At 34.9% G+C, this 21,667-nt stretch overlaps 1 protein-coding gene across 1 annotated transcript in view; it reads right to left on the reverse strand.

Moving 5' to 3' along the window:
- LOC101890825 (G-protein coupled receptor dmsr-1-like) overlaps positions 1 to 5,241 on the reverse strand; it is a 102,970-nt gene extending 97,729 nt beyond the window's left edge. The window contains exon 1 of the mRNA XM_059131926.1: positions 4,902 to 5,241. The gene's annotated coding sequence lies outside the window, so the exon portion shown is untranslated. The remainder of the gene's footprint in view (positions 1 to 4,901) is intronic.
- Positions 5,242 to 21,667: the final 16,426 nt, after the last annotated feature.

Raw genomic sequence — 21,667 nt, forward strand, 5'->3', positions numbered from 1 at the left:
TTATTTATTTCCCCCCAGTTGTGAATAATTCATAAGGAGTGGAGAGAAAATGGCACATAAGTCTTGTTGTTGTTGTTGCGACTGAACAAAAGAACAAATTAAAGGCAAAGCCATTACCGATGGAAGTTTTGTAGATATTACTGTGCTCTTTTGAAGTTGTTGGAACAAAGACGATGCTGTGTCCAAATGTATGTATGTATGTGTAAGTACATTTGTTATCAAAACAAACTCTTTTAACAAATACCGTTACTTGTTGATGAAACGAAGGGAGCGATACAACGCCACGGCGAATTGTTTACCCAACTTAAGCACTAATTTATTGATGGATCTTTTTTATATGGCACCCTTGTTGTGCAGAATATATACACCGAATTGTTTACCCTTTGCTTGGGAAAAAGGGTAACATTACGAGCCACAAATAAAAAGACCTTTTTAATTAAAATTCTTTATATCCCATACTTTGGTAAACAAGTTTATGATATTTACAAAATAGCACAGAAGTGGTCTGCTATAATTGTTATTTATCTAGGAATGCTTATTCCCAAGGAATGTGCACAGCCATTGACCTAGTTCTGACCAAGTTCAAAGAATTTTTCCCAGAACTATGTATGTTTTTCGCATAGTTAGATGTTGGATAGGTTGTGTTTATTTTGTACTAATGGGAGTGGGGAAAAACGAAATAATGCGGCATGTTCAAACTTCCCCTTAAAGGAAAAAAAAAACAGTTGAAAACAAGTCCGAATGCACGCAAATTCAATGATTGCCTGCCCATGTATTTTTACAAGCAACGTAAAGGTCGCATTCAATTTCGGACATAGATGAAATTTTGTACAGCTCATTTTTTGCCCAAGGGCCCTATACTAATTACTAGAAAAGCCTCTGTAAAATTTTAGCAAAATCGATTGTGATGCTATATTTTGTTATGCCGAGTTGAGTCGATCTCTCTTATAGCTCCGAATCACGCTATAGGTCGCAATTATGGCCCGATCCTTACGAAATTGAAAATGGAGGCGGGGTTAGGGTTAGAATATAAGTCTATATTAAGGGTTTGAAATGGACCAAAATCAGAAAAAATCCTGAAGTAAAATTTTGAAGTTACGCTACAGGCCACAATTATAGGCCAATAGACAGATTGTTTTTGGAATAGACGGAATTTTGCAGGGAGTTAGAGTTTAGGGCTGGACAGAGGCCTACCAAATTGGACGGCCAACGGATATTATTTAGCGGTTAAAATAAACAATAAACTTTATGCCAAAAAATACGAAAATTTTAACTAAACCGCGAATATTTTCAATCTCGGACAAATCACAAATACATTAAAAGGTCACTTCTGACCATTACAGTGATGCTTATAGCCAAGATATCGGATATATAGAAAAATAGTTAAAATCTATATTAAATGAAAGAGATGTTAGTTTTTCTGATTATCATCATCAATTCGGAATGGTCTTTTGCCTAAAAAGGTTAAAATTTAAGAAAATCGCGCAAAAATGTGATAATAAAAAAGTAAAAAAATTTTGTTATTTTTTTATCATATTTAATATTGCATGCGATTTTTTCAATTGCCAATTTTGAATTGTCCATTTTCTGAAGTTTTTTTTTACACAGATGACAATTAGCGTCCGATCCTCACGAAATTTGGTAAGGGGATAGGGTTAGGGTCAGAATTAAAGCTTATTGTTTTTGGAGATGAACATTTAGGGATTCAAATGGTCCAAAAAAATTCAAATTTTCCTGATTTGTAGTCGCTTTACAGGTCACAATTGAAAACAAATCGCCACGGAAATTTTCATAAGAAGAGAGTTAAGGACAGAGAATTGTCTAGCATTTCGGATGACCATTGGATTATATTAAGTTGTAAAATGGACCACAAATTTTGTGTGAGTGCGTAAATATTGGGCATTCTTGGGTGGCGCGTGCGCCTTTCTTGTGCGCTGGAAATAAAGCGAGGAGCCTCATTTTGTAACCATTCTCAGCGCGTCCTGAGTGCGATGGTGCTGAGTCCTATTGGAATGTCCAACGTCTGCGGCCAAGGCTTTAATACACTCTTCAGAATATTTTCGTGATAATATTCGGCATTTATTCTGATGCCACGGTCGATTAGTACGAGCGGAGAGCGACCATCGGCTGTTCGGCCAAGCGAAGCAACTCTTTGGCTCTTTTGACTCTATTTTCTTTCTGTTGTGATGTAAGTGCACTTTATGCACTTATTGGAATTTCAATGGGTTTAGGCCTAGCTCATTTTTGAATATTTGCCGAATGGAATATTATGAACCCTATTGAAATTGGAGATTGTCGGTCAAAATTTAGATATAGCTCCCATATATATCTTCGTCCGAGTTGCCTTTTATTGTGCACCAAAAGTGTAATATCGGCCCAAATAGTATGGAATTTTGCACAGGCGACCAAATAAGGCCCGAAAAGAGTATGCCAAATTTTATCTAAATCGGTTCAAAAATAGCTATAGCTCACATATATATTGTTCATCCGATTTGTTATTTTAGTTCTTGGCAGCGGTAATATGAACTCCTTAACAAAGTTATTTGGGGAAATATATCAAATACAGCTCAGAAATACTTTAGCTAAATATTATCGAGATCTGTTCAGATTTGTAATATTTACTCAAATGAGATGGAATTTGGCGCATATGACCATATTGGGTTCTAGCACAAGCACGTCAAATTTGGTGAAAATCGGTTCAGATATAGCTATAGCTCCCATATATATTGTTCATCCGATTTTTTTGAATTTGTCCTCCACAGCCGTAATAATATAGAATATCGTTATTCTTGAGATGAAAAAACTGCAACCAACTTCAGACTGCTGTCATTAAAATTATTCCAGAAACAGCTCATTATATTGTTTACAAGCGTTCAAAAGCTTTTTTGATGAGAATTTTCAAGAAAAAAAGTTATTCGTGGTGATTTCTTAATATTTGGCTGGAAAACCACAAGTGGCTATCGTTAGAGCACTCCAGCATTTATATGTGAATAAATCTTTTGTGTCTCGTACCATCGCTCGTTACTGTGATACTGGTAGCGTAGCCCGACGCACTCAGCACAAAATGAGGTTCTTCGCTTCATTATCAGCTCACATTGACCACCAAAATCTCCGGATACCAATCCGTTGGACTACTGTGTCTGTAGAATTTTAGAAAGTGTCGATCATCTCAATCAAGCCCTTCGCTGAGAATGGGCCAAAATACCGCAGAGCAACATTCGGCAGCTTGTGACGGTTTCATTGGCCGTTTGAAGGCCATAATTCATGCCAAAGGTGATCAATTCGAACAAATCTAAAATTTTATGCTATTTCCGACATTTTTTGCTTTTATTCTTTAAATATAAAAATTAGAAATCATGGCGTTTGACTTTGTTGCAGTTTCATCATCAATGTTCAAAGGTGATCTTAACAAGTATTTGTGATTTCGCCGGGATTAAAGATATTCCCTGTTTATTGGACAAAAGTTATGACTTAAGGTGCAAGTACATAACAAGCTTGAAGTCATGGCTAGGCATATTAATGTCAAATTATAATGGAAAACGAAGGCAGGATTTTAGTGCGGTTCTGTAATCCCTTTATGAAATGTTACAAAATACGCCTAGCCATGACTACAAGCTTCTTATGTACTTAGACCCTTATTTCATTCTTTAAATATTATCCGATGACCGTCCAAATTGGTAGACTTCTGCCCAGTCCTTAACTCTAACCCTATGCGTAATTTCGTCAATTTGTCTATAATTTTGGCCTGTACAGCAATTGCAAATTTAGCAATTTTTAATTTTTTTCGTTTTGACACCAAAATAATGATAACTCCCTATATTCTGTATTTTTAAGACTTAAACAGAATTTTTAACAGATTATATTTTTATTATAAGTTTGATTGCGGCAAATGCATGACCACTTCTTCATATAGCCACCGTATAACGGTCTTTTTTGAGTGGTATTTTTCGATAGATTTATTTTGGAAAATGTTTAAGTTCCTTCAAAATGGTGGAGGGAATTAAAAGCTCGCTCGAACGAACAAGTTCCCTTTCTAGTTCTCTGGACTTCTCTCGTTTGTATGAAAACTCTGCGTATGAGTTACATTAAATATATTAAATTTATGAAGTCACTCATACGCTTAGAATTCGAAATATTAAACACATTGACGTATTCATAAAAGGTCATGGCTGATCATATTTCTCTAATATAATCATACATTTGGTGTGATAAATATGCAAACTGGTCTTGGGTATACAACTATCGGCCCCGCACAACGTTGGTCATTTGTTTACTGCTCAAATCTTGTCGAAGTGTTATTTGAGTACGATACAGGAATCCCATGGTAGTGAGGAATTAGCAAAAATACCACTTCCGACAAACAGTAGCATATGACTTGTATAAATAATATTATTTTGGTGAAATGGAATTTTCTGTAGAATTTATTTTGTGATAATAAGAACTTATAAATTTGTCGAACATCCCTTTTAAAAATTGTAATTTCATAAATTACCCCATATATAACATGGTAATATACTTAGATACTTAAACCGTTTTCCCTTTGCGAATTTCCCCATACGATGAATTCTATAAAATGCGCAAAATATTCCACACGACATCCTTGCGAAATGCTGCAGACAATTATAGCATCTTACATTGTTGTTCTTTCTTTTTTTCATTACAAAGGATTCCAGCAAAAAGGGTTTCCCGCAATTAGATTGGACTAATTACGACTGGCCTTGAACAAAATGTTAAAAAGTAGAGGAACAAGTTTGCCAAGCAAAAGTAGTTACATTCGCAAATGTTTTGCAAAGCAGCAGGGTGCTCTTCTCTAGATGTTTGTCATAAAAATATGTGAGTTGCTAAGCCCGCCCAACATGGCCCAGAACATTGCAAATCATAAAAAAAATCCAAAGATTTACCTTAATCAGATATAAGCACTAAAACAGATGAGAATTTTCGAATAATCCTTGTTATTGTTGTGGCATTACAGTTCCATTATTCCAAGGGTTATGCTTTTCATCCGGTTACTATTGTTTACGAGTTTTGGTTTTGTTTTTGCTTTTTGTTCTTGTTCTGCGTTGTTTGTTTGGCGGCTATGGACATCAAAATCCCATTATTCGACCATCATCGTATTTTCAGATTAAGTACATGGCAACCGGGTAAACACAAAGAGGATCAAAGTGAATTTTTATTAACTTTTACTTCCCCTCAAAAACGTATGTCACAACCACTTTTGGCACTGGGGTTTAAAGAAAAATATAACGACTTTGTTAAAAAATAAATTATGGAACATATTTTTTCAATAATATTTTTTAATGGGGGAAATTTCATTAGCGTGTTTCCGAGCCAACAAAAAAAATTGTAAACTTTTTCAATTTAATTAAAAAAAAATAATGATTCTTGCTGGAACAGAACATATATGTTTTTCTTAAAGGTATTTTCAATTGACAGTTTCACTTTTGAAATATATATTTTTTAATTCTTTATTAAATTTTCTAAAATTTTTTAATGAACAATCGTGAGATTCACTTTGATTTGTTTTACATTCCCATTGGCGTTTGGGATATTGCCGCTCACGCATTGCAAACACGTTCACTCGCTGTGGCTTTTAGCCGCTTACTGTGGCTTTTAGTGTTTGCCAAAAAATATTGTCTAGGGCAAAAACAACACATCAACAACAGTTAAGCGAAGAAAAAAACGAAAGGTTGGGAAAATAACAAGTCTCAGCCATGCCACAGAATCAAGAGCGCTCTTAATGTGGGTGCCACAAACTACATTAGGCCAGAGAGCCCACAGACGGATGCCATCAACAACATTTAAGGTTTGTATGAGAATGGGGATGTGGACGGTTTATTGATGAGTTCCTCTTTTAAAATATTTAGCTTGGTTAAACAAAGTTTGCCTTTAAGAGATTCATACTTTTGAAGAGAACGCATTCGAAGAGAGTCTAACATACATTCCACAATATGGTAAGTCATTCATAATTTGCTTGTTTTGTTTTTAAAGAGATTTATTTTGTGACAAGGTGAGAGACATCGCCTACGGCAAAGTAAATCAAGTGAAAACAATTACAACAGCTGACTGATTCCCATCATCCTATACCACAGCACCCACTCACACTCCTATCCATTAATCTAGGGGAAATTTATAATAAATTATCTTGCGTGTGTAGTTTGATGGATGGGTCGGTCGAGTTAGTAGGGTTAACACACAAAGTTTTTTTCAAAGGGGCAGGTGGCAAATGTTGGTCCCCTTGTGCAAAATAATGTTCTTAATTTTTATACCCTCAGTCATATGGCTATATACCCTATATATCATTTAAACGTCAAAACGTGCCTAGTCGAGAAAGGGTTTTAGACCTTAGGTCTCTTTGGACCAAATCCGTTTCAGGACTTTTGGAGTCGATCTAGCGATGTCCGTCCGCATGTCTGCCTGGCTGGATGGTGCGCACGATAACTCTCGAAGGGAGTATCCGATTTGATCCAAACGTGGTACATCGTAATATTTTTGTCAAACTTAGACCGAGTTCGGAGATGGGCGATGTCGGTCCACTCCTTCTGGTAGCTCCCCCACAAAATGTCAATATTTTCAAAGAAAATATTTTATTGCACAACTTTGCAAATTCTATTATTTTCATCAGTGCTAGGTTAGGTACGACAATGAACAATATCGGTCCACTCCATCAAGTACCTCCCCCAAAAAGGGTCGAAATTTTGAATAATTATAACTCTTATAAAATGTACGGTAGAGATCGGACCATCTCTTCTGGTACCCCCTACAAAGGGTAAAAATTTTGAATATCCATGAAGGTCATAAAATGCGAAATAATCATCAGGTTTTCTTTATATTTCACACATCCCATTATTTCCACTAACAAAAGATCTGTTGTGAAGAAGGGATATATCGGTCCACTCCTTCTGGTACCACCCCCACAAAGGCTTAAAGCAAAATTAACATCCGATTCCATTCCAGACTTGGTACATCTCAATTTTCCCATCAACATGAGTTCTGTTATAAAGATGGTATAGATCAGACAATGTGAAGATAACATATATCTGCGAACCCCTTCTGGTACCTCACCCACAAAGGGTCACAATTTTCAATACTTTTGTCTGTCATAAATTGCGAAAAAAGTCGGCGTTCTTTACAACTTGCTACTTCTCTCAACCTGAGATGAATATGGAATTAATGATTTAGCATAAATTTGAATAAAAATATTCGATTTTCTTGTAATATTGCCCATTCTAATATTGTTATTTGTATTAGGTGAGGGATGAACATGGAATACTTCGGTCGACTATATCTGATACCTCACGCACATTTTAACATTTTATGAAAATATTCACATATCTCATACAACGAAACGAACGAACGAAATGGACAATATTGGTCCTTTTCTTCGGAATCTACTCCATAGGAGGTCAGTAATTTGAATAATCATAACAGAAGTCAAAATATATTTAACCAATCAAATATTGACTGAGGGTATACACCTGTCGGTAAAACTGACCGATTCTTTTTAACTTGTTAAAACACACGTTTAAAGCCAAACTTTGGGGGGCAAAAGAACTCAATGAAAAATTTTTTAAGTCAGAGGCAAATATGTACAATAGCCATCCTAGAAAGCGTTGAAGTACCTCTTGCACAAATTATTCAAAATATTTGAATTACTAGCCTCAAAAAATTAGAAAATGGTGAATTTCGCGCATCCTACTATTTCGACTCGTATGAATTATATCGTCCAGCGTCGAAGCCTAGTTACCAGGTAAAAGTACATATGCATTCAATCTATGTTGTTGTTTCAAGTGTGGTATCTAGGTTTGGATTACTCCCTACTTTAAATAATAATTTATATGATTTCGTTTACAAATATTGATAACGAATATATATTTGACCATGACAATTGTTTTATAGTCTATGCAGACATATAGACTACATTTGTATGAAATAAAATTGCAAGCTATTCATCACCACTACTTAATTATTATATACATATATTATTAGTATAATCTCTTACACCCTATTTTCATTTAGGTGCTTAAGGTAGTGCTTGAATGAGCGTTATTTATTTACTTATTGATTAGTATTTTAATACATGGTTTGTTGTCATTTTGTGTACCTGATACAAAAACAAATCGACTGACCTACTGTTATTATTTTTCCTTGCTTTTTCCTACTCCCTGTTTTCTTTGCTTTTGGTGTGTGTGTGTGAAAATTCTTTCTCATAATGGCGGGAAGCTAATCGAAGCGCATGTGACACACGGTTTAACAACGAATTGCCTCTTAGAACAGAATTGAATGACATACTTCCCTTATCATCAACGAAATATCTCATAATGATTCCAGATTACCCATAATCAAGGGCACTTAACTTTCTAGTCTATATGATTTTCTCTTAGAATCATAACATTAATACAACGTACTGTTAACTTAACATTGAATACACTGTTCCTATCAACAACGAAATAGTGAAACGTAAATGTAAAGTAAATATAACCGAATAATATATATGGTAAATTTAATAATTTTTGCAGGGTAAGTTGCCAAGATAACGATTATATTTTTTATTGATATTTTGGACGAATTTAAAATGGGGTATTTCGTATTTAAATAATTTTTTTACATATTTTTCAACGAATTTTTTTCGAAACTGGTAAGTGAAGTTTGCAATACTTCTTTAATTGATTGATTGATTTTTGGTATTTGAACCTCATAATGGGTATCATTTCTTCTGCTAGGAAATTATGTATACATCCTCAGGTTTTTATATAGCCCTCATATAACATCACATTGCTTTTATATTATTTTTGCTACATACTTTATGATACCCTACACCACTTTGCTTTTTTAGTAGAGCTTCACATAACAAATAAAAGTTTTTAAGAGGAATTTGTGAGAATTAAATCATACCATCTATGATTATAGTTATGATTTAAAGGAACTAATATATGAGAGGAATATACTCCTCTGATTCGATTTCTACTAAATTTGCGTGGCATTTGCGTCTAAGGGCTTGTATTAAATTTGGTGCACAATTAATTTGAAATCGGATAAAGATATATGTGGGAGCTATATCCAAATCTGAACCGATCTCGATAAAATTTGGCAAAGGTATTTCTGTCGTATATTTCCCCTGTGGCTGTGGAGAAAACATATAATAAATTGAATGAACATTATACATATTAGCTATAGCTATATCTGAACCGATTTTCACCAAATTTGACATACTTGTTTCTAGCATCAATATGGTCGCAAGAGCCAAATTTCATCCCATTTGAGCTAATATTATACGTTTGGTCCACAATAAAAAGCAAATACGAAGATATACATTTGAGCTATATCCAAATCTGGACCGATCTCGATAAAAATTTAGCAAAGGTATTTCTGAGCTGTAATTGATATATTTCATCAAGTATCGTTGTTACAGAGTGCATATTACGGCAGCAGAGGACAAAATTAACAAATCGGATGAACAATATATATGGGAGCTATAACTATATCTGAACCGATTTCGATTAAATTCGGCATACTTATTTTCAGGCCTAATTTGGTCGCATGTGCAAAATTCCTACAATTTAGTCTGATATGTAACGTTTAGTGCACAATAAGAGGCAAATCGGACGAATTTCAATACGGTTCGTCCTTGGGTCAAACAAATAATGTGTACAAAATTTCATCAGGATCGGGCAATAAATGTGACCTGTTCTTTGTTTACAAAAATACACGGGCAGATGGACGGACGGCATGCATACATTGACTCAGAATGTGATTGTATGCCGATCATAAAAAGGAACTATAGACCTTTTGCCTGTTACAAACAAATGCACAATGACATAATACACTGACCACATTGTGGTGTAGGGTATAAAAAAGCGATAATTTCCAAGTAGTGGATGTTATGAAAGGTTCGTTCCGGTCGATCTTCATACTTTTTTACTTGTGTTTCTAAAAAATAGGAATTTATGCTGATCCTAACCTAACTGACAAAATGATACCTTGCTGTTTTTTTAGCACCTTTTTGTATGCATTTCCACAAATTCCAATCATCACTCACCAAGATCTACCTACATGCCAAATTCCAAAACTCTAGATCTAACTCGTTTGTCTGGGAACTGATAAGGCGATCTGTAAGTCATATTTTATTTTTTATGTAGATAAATAAACCTTTGATATATGATTCCCAAATAATTTTCTTTTAAGCGATATGGAAAAAATACCGTTCTGCCAATTCCCATTGATGTTAGGAATTTGTAATGTTTAAAGCCGAATTTCCTACAAAGTTGTAACTTTTTCATTTAAGAATATCATTTTTAATTCGATAATTTGTTCTATTCAAAGTTTTATTGCGTAGCATTTACGTGACGTTTACTTTTCTATAATTACATATATTTTTTCTGTTACTAACATAACATTGGAATTTCATTTAACATATACCGAGCAATGTTAATCCTTCGCCGTATTTACACCAGGACTTACCCTAAACTGTGTTGCCTGTAATGTGGATTGCAAAGTGTTTACGCATGTATGTGGTAAAATGTTTTGTTTCTTTATCTGTTGCCCTTCCGACTAAGTAATCGAAATCAGCTGTTTGAAGGCATTCATACACATTTGTATACATTTGAATGTATTGAAACACTGACACGAATTTCACGTGGTGTCTAATTGTAACATTTCTCTCTACACTTTCTGCTTAACTTTTCCTTTTGTGTTTTGTTATTGTTCTCGCATTCTTTGTTTTCAGTTCATGTACGTAAACTTTCACTTGACATAGCTTAGAGTTTTTCACTTTCGCTGTTTTTCGCAAGTCTATTACCCAGCACAATTTTTTGTGCGGTGTATGGTAGTAATAGATATATTTGAAGATTGAATTTCAAAAATTTTAGCAAATATTCAACAGTAATTTATCATTTTATATTCCCCTCGTTAAATATAAATTCCGAGAAGCAAAAACATATGCAATTAAAATGGAAAATCTAGGAAATATATCCGTTGTTTCTAAAATAAAATTTTTTCAAAGTCATAACAAGTTAAAAAGCAGTAATTTCGGCCGGACCCTCCATCTTTTGGAACGAATTTAAAAATTTTCAAAAAATAAAATTCTTAAAAAATTTTGTTAAAATTTTAAAAATACCAAATATAGCCGTCTATTGGGGTCTATACGACGTGGACCTACATAGGCATTGTTTGTCATAAGCCATTACCATATTCAAATTCGAAACTTGAAATAAACGGTGAATAATGTAGCTAAAATCGTCAAAATATCGCATATAGGGAGGTACCGTTATATCGGAGCTGTGCAAAGACCTGCACCTGCATAGACAATTATCTGTCACAGGCTGCAGCATTCATTACGAACTTCAAATACCACATCTCAAACAATTTCGATGAGTATTGTACCTAAAATCGTCAAAATACCGATATATGTATATATCAAAATACTGATATATGGGACATATACGAAGGCCTGGACCTACATAGACAATTTTCTGTCACAGATTGTAGTTCTCATAACGATCTCCAAATTTGAAACAACTCTGGTGAATAATGTCGCTAAAATCATCTTAAAAAACCGAATACTAGGAGGTACCTTTATATGGGGGCTGTAGGAAGACGTGGACCTGCACAAACAATTTTCTGTCTTAAGGTGTAGTATTCATTTCGAACTTCAAATACCAAATACCGAATATAGGGAGGTACCGTTATATGGGGTCTATACGAAGACGTGGACCTGCACAGACATTTTTCTGTCTTAGGGTGTAGTATCCATTTCGAACTTCAAATACCAAATTTGAAACAATTCCGGTGAATAATGTCGCTAAAATCATTAAAATACCGAATATCGGGAGGTACCGTTATATGGGGGCTATATGAAAACGTGAACCTACATGGCCCATTTACGAACTTAACCTGCCTACTGGTAAAATAAACATGTGTGCAAAATTTTAGCCATCTATCTCAATTTATTGGAAAGATAGCGTGATTACAACAGACAGACGGACAGGCAGACAGACGGACATCGCTAAATCGACTTAGAATTTTACGCTGATCAAGAATATATATACTTTGTTGGGTCTGACATGAGTATTTCGAGGAGTTACAAACGGAATGACAAAGTTAATATACCCTACATAGTATGGTGGAGGGTATAAAAAGCGCGGAAAATACTAACAATATATCTGAATACAATACAAAAATCTGATTTTCAATAAAATCATCAAAAATCCAATTATCGGCAGGCACCGTTATATGGGTAGGATTGTAGGAAGCTGTGGACCTATCTACATAATTTTCTGTCTAAGGTTTTCTTTGACATGGGACAAAAAATACATTTTTTTTTTTTTAATTTTGAGATCATAAGTTCCTATTTTTTTGAATCAAAAGACTATATTATAATTTCGGAAATTAATTTTAATTCATTAAACCGTTAGAAAATGTGGCTTAAATCGCCAAAATACCTAATATCCGAAGGTACCGTTATGTAGGTGCTAATGTAAAATGTTGACCTATAAGGACAATACTATGTTAGAACTGATTTTGAATTCGGATGGAACTAACATATGGGAGTTACATATTAACCTCGAACGATTTCCACCAAATTTTTCTGTGGTACTTTTTCTTTCCTGTGTAACCTCTCGCAACAAATATTATTGCTATGGGGATGTACAGGGTGAGATGAAAAAACTGCAACCAACTTCAGACTGCAGGTATTTCAAAACCACTCGTCTGACAGCTGTTATTAAAATTATTCCAGTGACAGCTCATTATATTAGAAGCGTACAAAAGCATTTTGGTGAGAGTTTTCCATAAAAAAAGTTATTCGTGACGGAATTCAAGTGTTATAGTGTGATTTCTTTATATTTGGCTGGAAAACCTCAAGTGGCTATCGTTAGAGCACTCCAGCATTTAAATGTGAATAAATCTTTTGTGTCTCGTACCATCGCTCGTTACCTTGATTCTGGTAGCGTAGCCCGACGTCAAGAAAGTGGACGGAGATGGAAGAAAACAGCAACATCAGCAGAAATGGTTCGACAAGTAAGGAAGCGATCGATACCCGCGTCGCAATGGCCATTCGGCAAATATTGAATAATGAGCTCAGGGGAAAAGCCATTGAAATTCCAAAAAGTGCAAAAACTTACATTGCAACAGAAATAAAAAAAATCAAAGAGTCGCTTGGCCGAAAGTGGTGAACAGCTGAATTTGGTTTTCTCCGATGAGAAAACATTCGTTGTCCAGAAGTTTGTAAACAAACAAAATAATCGTGTTTACTTGCCAAGGAGGTCAGCTGAAAATGTGCACTTTTGGTTGGCCACCAAAACTCAAGCGCCGGCCATGGTGATGGTGTGGGCCGCCATAACAGCCGATTGTCGCTCTCCGCTCGTATTAATCGACCGTCGCATCAGAATAAATGCCGAATATTATCGCGAACATTTTGCATGAGAAGTCAAGCATTTTGGATTACCATTGTATTATATTTAGCTGTAAAATGGACCAAAACCATCGTGGGAAAATGCTTTGAATACCTAACAACCCGATGGAGTGCGTAAATATTGGACAAAAGGGCAGGGCTCCATGACATAATTTGAAAAACGATATCTTCCAAAATGGATTTTGACATAAGGGGGCTTTCAACATATTTATGTGTTGTAGGATATTACATGTTCGGGCCTATAGCATTTGCTTATTTGTTTAGAAATAAGCAAGCTTTTTTATTAAGAAATTTTTTTTGCTATTGTCAACTCGAAAAAGGTAGTAAAAAATTGATGAAATAATCAATTTGTTTTTTTTTTTTTTTTTTGGTCAATGTGGCCAATTTTTTTCTTGATATACAATGAAAATATAAATTTCTTTTCCTTATTGACTTAAAGTAAAATTCTGTGAAAAATATTTTTGTCTTAGACGTTAATCCTTTAAAATGATGGTGTGCTCGAAAATTTTGCACAAAAAGTACGGTTTTAACCCTAAAATGTGTTTTTTTTAATATATGAATTCCTGGCGTTTACGTACTCTTGGTATCTTCTAGGGCCTATAGTAGAATCTTGTTTGTAGAATATTTAGACAGTCTGTGCCTACGTTAAAAAAAGAACAAAGAAGACCCCTTTCTTTGTTGACTCACGTGAGGGTTAAATTTTCTGACCAAAATAATCTTTGTTCTGTTTTCTGTAATATTGCCAGTGACAGTATATACCCAAAATCAACAGATTCCAAGAAATTTTAATCCGAAAATTTCTCAAAAATGTCGAAAAGGAGAGAACTTGCCCTCGGTATTTAGTTTACTTTCGGATGTTAAAGTTCAAACGTGTTCTCTGTTTCTTTTTTTTTTTTTTTTGAATTATACCCTCGTAATCTACTGAGTTTTCCTATAAAAAATTCACATTACATAAATCTCCCTCACGAACACGATGTTTAAGTTAATTTTCTTAAAACAACAATATTAGTACAACCTAAATCCATCTGTGTCGCTTCCCCGCACTTTCACAGCCACCCATTCTCGTCGTTTCTGTCATTTATAAAATTAGTTCCTCTTGACAGAGAAGAAAAAACAACAATCTTGACATACTAACTATGGCAAGAGAATACGACGAAAAATAAGATTTAATTGACGGTGTTTGCAGAATTGCAAGGACCTGAGCGAAATTTTAAGATATATTATAAAAAAAAAACTAAAATGCTGCCAACGTAGAACTATAAACCCTACTTATAAGGGCAGTGTTTGAGGAGAGAATACTTAAACATTTTTAAATGATTTTTTTAGTTTTTTTCTCCTTTAATATGGGAACATAATTAAGATTTTTTATAGAGTTTGAAATGAAGTTACAATTTGAAAATGAAATCAATTAGGAAAGGGGTAAACGTCAAGCTGAGTTGACGGTATAATATTGGTCGCGTACCACGACGTCAAGGAAGTGGTCGGAAGAAAACATCAACATCAGCAGAACTGGTTCGAAAAGTAAAGAAGCGACTTGATCGAAACACGCGTCGCAGTGACCGCAAGTCGCTTCTTTACTTTTCGAACCATTTCTGCTGATGTTGATGTTTTCTTCCGTCCACTTCCTTGACGTCGTGGTACGCAACCAATATCACGGTGACGAGCGATGGTACGAGACACAAATTATTTATTCACATTTAAATGCTGGAGTGCTGTAACGATAGCCACTTGCGGTTTTCCAGACAAATATAAAGAAATCATACTATCACGCTTCAATTCAATCACGAAAAACATTTTTTTTTAGAAAATCCTCACCAAAATGCTTTTTTACGCTTGTAAACAATATAATGAGCTGTCACTGGAATAATTTTAACAGCTGTCGAACGAGTGGCTTCGAAATGACAGCAGTCTGAAGTTGGTTGCAGTTTTTTATCTTACCCTGTATATCTTTTAGTTGTACGACTAAATATTTGAAGCTTTTGTATATTGATCCAAGAAATCCACAGTTTCACTGTTGACAAAATTCGTCTTGATAACAGATTTCCACATGTGCAGGGGTCTGGAGAAGAGTTTAGTTATTAATTGGACTTCCATGGACCACACTTTTTTAAAATACATTTTCACTACAGTCATTAAAACCTTGAGTTGAGTAAAATTTAATGTTCTGTATTTTAATTGTTGTCCTTATTTTTTTTCTTATTTAAAATTGCTATCTATAGATAAAGTAAAATTAAATTCTACACACATTACTTGGACACATTCACATTCGAATATTTAAGAAAACGTTTTATTTTTGTGTCCTCCCGTAAATCTAATCTACAAAAGGAAAACAATACCATTTGTTTTTGTTGGCAATCAGAATGCTCTTTATTGTTTTTGCCTCCAATATCCATTTAGAAAATTATCGAATTATTTTCTGTTGTAGTAATAGTATCTTGATATCGTTATAACTATTCTAATTTCCTTTTCTATGTTCGATAATAAGATGAATGGCAAGGAAGCAATGCAGAGAATATTGACAATATATTGTAATTATATTTCCTTGTGATATTCATATTTTTATAAGTGCAAAGGGACACAAGAAGGAACTACAATTATGAAAATTAATTAAAATTACTTGATTAATTAATAAAAATTAATAGATAAACAATATAAGCCGGTAAAGGTCTAACAGATATTTCCTAGTGAAGACTTCTTAAGTGGTTTACAAAATTGTTAATATTCCTGTGGAATTGGTGAAAAATTAACTCTGACGAAACCAATCCTCAAGGGCTCTTTAGACGAAATCCCACTCAGGACATTCGTAGTTTGAATTTAGTATTTCATTATATTTCTATGAAACTTATATCGAGTTCAGAGATGGGCTAAATTGGCTCAATTCTACTGGTACCTTCCCCACAAAAAGTCATATAAAAATTGGATAAAGTGTCCGAGTATTCTTAAATATTTACATCCCAATATTTCGGCCCACGCTTTTTGGTACCTCCTCTACACAAGCTCAATATTTGTCTCAATATGTGTAATAATAAATTACAGGGTAGGATAAAAAACTGCAACCAACTTCAGACTGCTGCCATTTCTAAGCCACTCGTCCGACAGCTATTAAAAAATTCTAGTGACAGCTCATTATATTGTTTTCAAGCGTTCAAAAGCATTTTGGTGAGAATTTTCCAGAAAAAAAGTTATTCGTGATGGAATTCAAGCGTGATAGTGTAATTTCCTTATATTTGGCTGGAAAACCATAAGTGGCTATCGTTAGAGCATTCCAGCATTTAAATGTGAATAAATCTTTTGTGTCTCGTACCATCGCTCGTCAAGGAATTTGACGGAGACATTAACATCAGCAGAAATGGTTCAAAAAGTAAAGAAGCGATTTGATCGAAAACCGCGTCGCAGTGGCCGAAAAATGGCTCGTGATCTGAACATATCGCAATATTCCGTTCGGCAAATATTGAAAAATTATTACTGGGATGCAATTACACTCAGCCAGTAACGTTGATTTCAAATTTCAGGATTCCAGCTCCATCCGCTCCTCCATATGCAAATTGTTCTACATTTAGTACCGTTTGGTACTTTTCCTACACATGAGTATACACTTTCAAAACTACCTCCTTACGTCTACTCCACAACCTTGATTCCCATTCTAAATTTGAAGTTTTTAGTTCTAACCATTAACATGATACGAAATGTTACCAAATGTAGTACATTTTAGTACACTTATATATACACTCGTACACTTATTATAGTGCGAATTACCAAAAACCCTGTCGTACATCTATCATACACTTCATCTGTTTCCAACTTTAAGAGTTCTAGCTCTACCTCTTCCTCAAATACAAGTAGTAGCCTATTTAGTACCGCTAAATACTTTTCGTACCGTTCTAGTATGCATTTTCCAGAACCTGGTCTTATCTGACCTCTTTGGACCAAGAGTAAAAGTTGTAGGATTCTAGCCTCAGCCATTTCGTCTGGGAGTTGATGAATCGTTTAGTCAGTCAGTCAATTACTTTTCTCTTTTATTAATATTGATTAACGATTACCAAATCGCTGTGAATAATTGGTATTGTTTTTTAATGTTTTAAATGTTTAATATTATTTTTAGTACTTCAGAGCATTCTTATCCACCTCTAAATATTTTAATGTCTTTAACCATCACAACTAAAAGACACTTTTGTCAATCATTGTACCTCATACACTTATATGATTTCTATAAATATACTTATGCAGATTTACACATTATTTGTGTGGTGCCATCACCAAGGTGACAGACACCTCACCATTTACCAAATAAAGTGAATGCATGCGAATATCTTCAATAAAATCAAATACTCGTGATGTGAATTGTATATATTTTCAATGACACATTCAGTTAACCCCAAGAGGCAAACCACCCATGTAAATACCAAAACAAAAGTTAATGTCTCTTAACACTTAAACTAAATTTAAATTTAGCTTTGTATTTTAAGTAGGTGTTTTCAAAACCAAAAATTTTTTCGATTATTATGCTCACGCAAAAAATTATAATCGTATCTGAGATGTTGAAAATAATTAAAGACAAGTTATTCACCTTAGATGGGAGGTGAAGTTTTATGAGGGTTTATATTTATATGGAAACAAAGGATGAGAGTAATAGTTAGTAGGAGGGACCGCCCCCTACTTCTACTGGAAATTAATCTTCTTTACAGAGTGAGATGAAAAAACTGCAAACAACTGGTATTTTTAAGCCACTCGTTCGACAGCTGTTAAAATTGTTCATTATATTGTTAACAAGCGTTCAAAAGCATTTTCCAGAAAAAAGTTATTCGTGATAGTATAATTTCTTTATTTTGGCTGGAAAACCATAAGTGGCTATCGTTAGAGCACTCCAGCATTTAAATGTGAATAAATCTTTTGTGTCGCGTACCATCGCTCGTTACCGTGATACTGGTAGCGTAGCCCGACGTCAAGGAAGTGGACGGAAGAAAACAGCAACATCAGCAGAAATAGTTCGAAAAGTGAAGAAGCGACTGGATCGCAGCCCGCGTCGCAATGGCCGAAAAATGGTTCGTGAGCTGAACATATCGCAATATTCCATTTGGCATATATTGAAAAATGAACTCGGGTAAAGCCATTGAAATTCCAAAAAGTGCAAGAACTTACACCGCAAAAGAAAGAAAATAGGCTCAAAAGAGCCAAAGAATGACTTCGATTGGCCGAAAGTGGTGAACTGTCGAATTTGGTTTTCTCCGATGGGAAAACATTCGTTGTCCAGCAGTTTGTAAACAAACAAAATGATCGTATTTACTTACCAAAGAGGTCAGCTGAAAACGTGCACCTTCGGTTGGCCACCAGAACTCAAACGCCGGCCATTGTGATGGTGTGGGCTGTTTTAACAGCGGATGGTTGCTGTCCGCTCGTATTAATCGACCGTAGCATCAGAATAAATGACGAATATTATCGCGAAAATATTGTGAAAGGTGTATTAAAGCCTTGGGCATGCAAAAATTTTGGCCGCAGACCTTGGACATTCCAACAGGACTCAGCACCATCGCACTCAGCACGCGCCACCCAAGAATGGTTACAAAATGAGGTTCTGCGCTTCATTTCCAGCGCACAATGACCACCAAAATCTCCTGATACCAATCCTTTGGGCTATTGTGTCTGGAGTATTTTGGAAAGCAAGGTTGGCACTAAAAAATATTAAAGTGTCGATGAAGCAAGCGCTTCGCCGGGAATGGGCCAAAATACCGCAGAACAACATTCGGGCAGCGTGTGACGTTTTCATTGGCCGTTTGAAGGCCATAATTCGTGCCAAAGGTGACCAATTGGAACAAATCTAAACTTATTCTAAAATTAATGCTATTTGATCAATAAAATTAAAGAAGATAAATGTAAAAATTAAATTTTTCAATCTCACCCTTTAGTAATTCAAAATTTTGACAAGAAAGACTTGTCCGATATCTATCATTCTCACAACAGATCTTGTGCAAAAATATTGGGGCGTGACGAATTTCAAAAGAATCAGATGCTAATTTCGGGGTTTACGAGCTTTATGATTATTCAAAATCTTGATCTTTTGTGGGGAAGCTGTCAGAAGGATTGGTTTTATATTTTCCATCTTTATATTAGACCTTGTTTTAGTAAAAAGATTGAGATGTTCGGAATGCGAAGACAATCGGCTACTTATTTAATATTTTGTACGAGAAATGCTTGATGGAGTGGCTAATATTTTCCATCTTCACACCTGGCCTGCCAAAAATATTGAGATTTACAAAGTTTTCACAAAATAATCTTTTCTCTCTCTATGAGGCTAATTTTTTTCTGTGAAACTTTTAACCATTTGTGGGGGAGGAACCAGAAGGAGTGGACTGATATTGGTCATCTCCGAACTCGAAAAAAGTTTGACATTAATATTACGATATACCAAGTTTGGACCAAATCGAATACTCCCTTCGAGAGTTATCGTGCGCGCCAGAAAGACAGATGGACCGATCGACTCCAAATATCGTAAAATGGATTTGATTTAAAGGGACCTAGCTTCTTAAAACGTAATTTCGATAAGGCACATTTTGGCCTTGTCAAATGACCTATACCCTCTTTTGGCATGTGTCTGAAGGTATAATGTGTTACGTTTCTATAAATTACAAACCGTGACAATAATGGTTTTAAGTAATTTTGATAGCGCACAAAATATTTCAAATAAAAAGAAGTAAGCAGCGGCTATAGTCGTGCGGGGCCGACTATGTTATACCCTACAACACTACAATATGTTAGAAGCTCCCTTCTGCCCAAATCCATATTGGAAGATTTCGCTTTCGAAATTAGGATTTGACTAGGGACATTTGCCCAATATTTATGCACTCCGTCGGGCTGTTAGTTGTTGTAGTCCATTTTACAGCTAAATATAATCCAATGGTCATTCAAAATGCTAGAATTCTTCCCTATCCTTAACTCTCTTCACAGGCGTGAAGAGATTGTGTGATCGGAAAGACATTTCTGGTTTTGGTTAATATTAACGCCAAACTATTTTGCAACCATCTCCAAAAGCAAGAACCCCTCCGTACTTCCAAATTTAGACTCATCTATACGATTTGCTTGTCTACGATATTTGGCTATATTCGTCAGCGAAATCAGCATAAAAAGCCAGAAGTTCGCCTTTTGTGTATTTCGGATATCGCCTGTAGGTAATGCTGGTATTTTTTCACACAAAATTAGTGGTCCATTGTACCCGATGTCCTAAACTCTAACTTTGTGCGAGATTTTGTGTCCTTTGGTTTCTATTTGTGACCTTTATAACGGCTGCAAAATCAGGAAAATTTTTAGCTGTTGGTCCATTTCAACCCCTAATATATTCCGGACATCGTTGAAAACAATAGGCCTAGCCCTTCTTAGCCCAACCCTATCCTTGTGAAAATCGGACGTGAGGATCGGACGATATTTAAACACTTATATAATATCCCTAACCTGTGTTGTAATGTGAAAAAATATTACAAAATATTATAAGTAAAATTGAAAAAATCGCAGGCGATAAAAAATATGAAAAAATAAAAAAATACTACAAAATCTATATTAACATCATTATTGATGCCTTTTTATGCGATTTTTTTTAGATTTTATTCCTATATGTCAAGAGGGCATTCTGAATTTACAAAATTTGTCAAAATCGGTCCAGCCATTCTTCAGATATAAGCAAAGTTTTCACAAACATCCCCTTCCATTGTATATATACATTTTATATATTTCGCTATATATAACCGATACATTTACTATCGGCATCTTAGTAACGGTCAGAATTGACCTGTTCGTCTATTTGTGATTTCGCCGGGATTAAAAATATTCGCAGTTTAATGGAAAATTTGACTTTTAATCCTGCAAAATCAGGATTTTTTCAGTTTTTGGTCCATTTCAACACCTAAATATTATGCGATCATCTCCAAAAGAAATAGGTTTCTATTCTGACCCTAGTCCCACCTCCATTCTAAATTTCGTGAAGATCGGGTCATAATTGCGACGTGTAGAGTGATTACAAATTAACATGGACAGACGGACGGACGGACATACATAGCTAGATCGACTCAGCTCGGCGAGATAGGAAGATCCATATATACTTTCCTATGTGGGAAACCAATATTTAGTGGTGTTACATAATTTTTGGCCTAATCAAATACCCCCAACACATAGTGTTGTAGGGTATAATGAGAAAATGGTTTTAGAAAAAATAAAAATTTTATAGTTTCTAAAATGATTAAACTGCTTGCTTTGAGTTAAGAAAGTCTAGCA

The sequence above is a fragment of the Musca domestica genome, unplaced genomic scaffold (assembly GCF_030504385.1).
Source record: "Musca domestica strain aabys unplaced genomic scaffold, Musca_domestica.polishedcontigs.V.1.1 90, whole genome shotgun sequence".
In the NCBI taxonomy this organism is placed as follows: Eukaryota; Metazoa; Arthropoda; class Insecta; order Diptera; family Muscidae; genus Musca; species Musca domestica.